The sequence below is a fragment of the Olea europaea genome, chromosome 2 (assembly GCF_002742605.1).
Source record: "Olea europaea var. sylvestris chromosome 2, O_europaea_v1, whole genome shotgun sequence".
Lineage (NCBI taxonomy): Eukaryota > Viridiplantae > Streptophyta > Magnoliopsida > Lamiales > Oleaceae > Olea > Olea europaea.
The window spans coordinates 2,288,931-2,293,558 of NC_036238.1; positions in this window are offsets into that span (position 1 = coordinate 2,288,931).

A 4,628-nucleotide genomic window follows, 5' to 3' on the forward strand; every position below is an offset into this window, starting at 1 on the left:
TTGGCTAAAAGCTATGCGGGAAGAAATGGAATCTTTAATGGAGAATAAAACTTGGAAGTTAGTTAACAAACCTAAGGATCATAGGATAGTTCAATGTAAGTGGATTTACAAATTGAAAGAAGGAAATAATCCTAGTGATCCTCCTAGGTATAAGGCCAGATTAGTGGCGAAAGGGTTCACTTAAAAGGAGGGGGTTGATTACAATGAGATATTCTCTCCTGTGATAAAGTACAAAACAATCAGATTGGTTCTTGCATTGGTTGTTCAGTACAACTGGGAACTGGAACAACTAGATGTCAAGACTGCTTTCCTACATGGGGAATTGGAAGAGGATATTTACATGAGTCAGCCTCAAGGTTTTGAGGTGAAAGGTAAAACTAACTGTGTGTGCAAATTAGAAAGATCTCTGTATGGGCTTAAACAAAGCCCTAGACAGTGGTACATAAGGTTCGATACCTATGTTCTGAAGATAGGTTTTAAAAGGAGTGAATATGATGCATGCCTGTACTATAATGATAGTAAGGAGGGCTGTGAGGTCTACTTGTTGCTGTATGTAGATGACATGCTTCTAGCAAGTTCAAGTAAGACTGAAATCACTAAGATGAAGAACCTTTTAAAATCAGAATTTGATATGAAAGATTTGGGGAGTGCTAAGAAGATTTTGGGGATGGTTATAAAGAGAGATAGGGCTGAAAATAGACTATTCATTTCCCAAGAAGCCTATCTAAACAAAGTCACAACCAAATTTGGTATGAATGGATCAAAATCTGTGAACGTTCCCTTAGCAGCTCATATGAATCTTTCTGGTGTACAATCTCCTAAGACTGAGGAGGAATTTAGAGAAATGAGGAACATACCCTACGCTAATGCTATAGGTTCCGTCATGTTCTCTATGATAACAACCAGGCCTGACTTAGCCTATGCTATAAGTTTTTTGAGCAGATTTATGTCAAACCCAGGAAAGCCTCATTGGGCAGGTTTGAAATGGTTGTTAAGGTACATTGTTGGTACATTAAATCTGGGTTTAGTGTATGAAAAGAGATCTGAAAAACTTACTCTAAAGGGGTATGTAGACTCTGATTTTGCTGGTGACAAGGATAGCAGAAAGTCTACCACAGCGTACTTTTTTACGCTTGGTGACAATTGTATAACATGGAAGTCACAGCTGCAGCCTTTAGTTACTTTGTCAAGTACTGAGGCAGAATATGTCGCCATAACTGAGGCGGCTAAAGAATGTACTTGGTTAAAAGGAATTTTAAAAGAATTGAACTTCATGCATGATACACCTGTTATGTTTACTGATAGTCAGAGTGCTTTATTGCTTTGTAAAAATCCTGTTTACCATGAAAGAACTAAACATATTGAGGTAAAGTATCATTTTATACGTGAGAAACTGTCTCAAGGTGAAGTTAATCTTGTTAAAATTCACACTGATAGGAATCCCTCTGATATGGGAACAAAAATTCTACCTACAAGTAAATTTAGATTGTGCTTATCTTTATTACACATTGACACTGGTTAATTTTTCTTGCAGGTGGTGGGCGATGATGATGAACAGTTCTTCCATGTGCAAATTCGCAACCAAGAGAGAGTGTTAGGAGAACCAAGGTGAAGAATGTGAGGATATGGTTCACCTAACCCCACCACCTAATGTTGTGAGTTGATGGGAGTGAGGTTGACACAATAAGGTCTTCCCACGTTTTGGCAGAGGCATGGTCTTCCTTCCTTCTCCTTCATATGGACTCTCTACCATTTCAAATAGAAGGGCAGCTCTCGGTCTCTTTCATCCCAGCAGAAAAGAGGAGCTCTCGGTTTTTCATAGGTTCTTCATTGGTTTTTTCCCCTCTCTCTTTGGAAGGCAATTGGCATAGCATGGGGCTGTTCCTGAGCCTGGAAAAACACCCATAAATCTAAGAAGAAGCTACTGAAACGAAGAAGAAGAATCTGGACAGAAATCGGCAGAAGAAGGGGTTGTATTTTTCCATTCCCGTTTTTTCTTGTTTTTGACTTGAATCTTGTTTGTTGATTGTTGTTTTGGTTGATTGAACTCCTAGAATCCCCAACAGAGGGGGATGGGATCTCTACAGCGTATATTGGTGTATGGATGCAACAATCTCACTTCCCTTCCTGAAATGAGTGGGATGAGATCTCTACAGTATCTAGAGGTGTACAGATGCAAAAATCTCACTTCGCTTCATGAATTGAGTGGGATGGAATCTCTACAGTATCTATCTATATTGTTTTGCAATAATATCACTTCGTTCCCTAAATTGAGTGGTATGGGATGCCATAACAGCTTAAGAGTATTGAACATTGGGGCTTTCTCAAATTCAATGCAGTACAATTCATTTCAAGATTCTGTCGATGGCATCGAACACATGAAATCCCTTGAGAAATTATACTTGTATGGTCTAGCAGATTGGCTATCCCTACCAGATCAGTTTCAACATCTCACTTCCTTGAAAAAATTGGAAATAGAATGTTTTGGAATGGAAGCATTGCCCAATTGGTTTGGGAATTTGTCATCTCTTGAAGAATTAAGACTAAAGCATTGTTTAAAGCTTAGGCATCTGCCATCTGAAGAAGCTATGCAACGACTCACTAAATTAACAGAATTAGATATTATGTCATGTCCACTGTTGGGGGAGAAGTGCAGGCAAGAAAGCAGTCCAAATTCTGAGTGGCCAAAGATTTCTCATATTCCTAGTGTACAAATTGATGGACATTTGGTACTCCGTTAAGTATATTTCAGGTTTGAATATTGACTTTACTTGTCATTAATTTTGGTCAGTGTATGTTCTAAGTACGTATTGTTACAGGCTGGGATCAATTGATGCTGCTAATAGATGAAGAGTTAAGAGCCTGCCTCAGATTGCCCTTTGGTTTTGTCGAATGAGATAGAGGTGCATCAAACAAAGATTTCTCGATTAATCATGTATCAGTTAAATGATTTATTATCATTATTTATCCTATTTTTCCGGTAGATTAGTTAGTATACTTAAATTAATTATTTATTAATAATTGGTACAACTATTCAGGTGCAACACGAGGTGAAGGACGTGATTTGCCTTTGACATTTAGAAAGAGATTGAGGAAGATAAAACTTCTACCAAAGAAGATCGTAAATCTCAGATCAGAAACTCTTGGAGTTGCTAACCATTTATATTTTCAGCTTGTAAAAAAATAAGTAAAACTGTACTGTTTTTATATCTTAGTATTTAATTTTTGAAATGGTTCCTTTGGTGCCCATCAGAATAGATATTCGAATGGTAAGAACACAGTACAGTGGTCTATCAAGAGTATCCTATTACTCGGCAATCCAAATTTTCATTGTATGATTCCAGAGGAGGAAAAAAACAATGGTTTCCCACATCCATCCAAGGCTTTGAATGTTAAACATAGGAAGAAAAAACAACGGTTTCCCACATCCATCCGAGGTGTTGAATGTTAAATAAAGATGATGTATTATTTAAGATCCTTTTGTAATGCTAACTGATTTGTATAATATAAAGTCTCAAGATGTTATTGATCTGCTTTACTTAGCCATACATACAAATATATGCTCTCCCCCAGTAAATGCAGCAGCATATCTAAGGTCATCAAAAGCACACCTGCCTGAAGTCATTCATAAGTGAAACTAGCGTAACCTCAAAGATAAAAAAAAAACTTCAAAAACAAAAAAACACTTCCAACCAAGTCATAATTTGGTAATGAAACGAGATCATCACAACTGATTATCAGTATCAGGATGCTCAATCATAGGATGAGGCAAAGTATCTTATCCGTGACCTGTACTGAAAAGCATAGATACAGCAAGAAGGCTCCACTGTTACAGGAAGCGTATAAAAAAAATGAAGATCCAGAATATTATGCTCCAACCTGTTTAATGGAAATTCAAACATAATTGCAAGTTAACCATTAAAATTGGGTCAACTTAATTATAGATAAAGAAAAGTTACAATAAGAGCAAGCACCTCCAATTAACAATGCTATGACAGCCAATAGGACTTTCTCTTCCAGAAAGAACTATGATCGTGGAACTCCATCAATTGACAAGGCTAATACTAAAAAATGTACAACAGCCATAGTCGTCTCTCCAGCCAAAAGGTGAACTATGGAGAATAATGAATCCTGAACTACTCCGATGGTTTAGCTGATTCAAGGAATAAGATTGGCCTTAATTAACCTCAGAACCATTGAGAAATTCAACAGGTTACTTTTGGAGGCCCAATATATGGCTATGAGGATGAAATTAAATAGGTTTCCTACAATAAACATACTTCAAGATCTTGTGAAAGGAGCAGCAATAACGAACATGTAAAGTAGATATGCATAGTCGTAAAAGCTAGTATCAGCACAAACTGAGTTATTGACATTCAGAACTGAGAGACTTCGTTGATTCTTAGTGTTCTTGAAGGATTTTTTACAAGAATCAAGAACTAACAGCTGGCTTTAATTGCCCAATTTCAATACTAATTCTCAGGAAAGGAACCAAAAAACAAAATTCAAGTGCCCGCATATCCACCGCAAAAATTCAGGCAACAATCATTAACAACAATCTATCTTTCTTTTTTTCTTTTTCTTTTTTTTTTTTTTTTTTTTTTTTTTTTGGTTCTTTTTTCAAAACT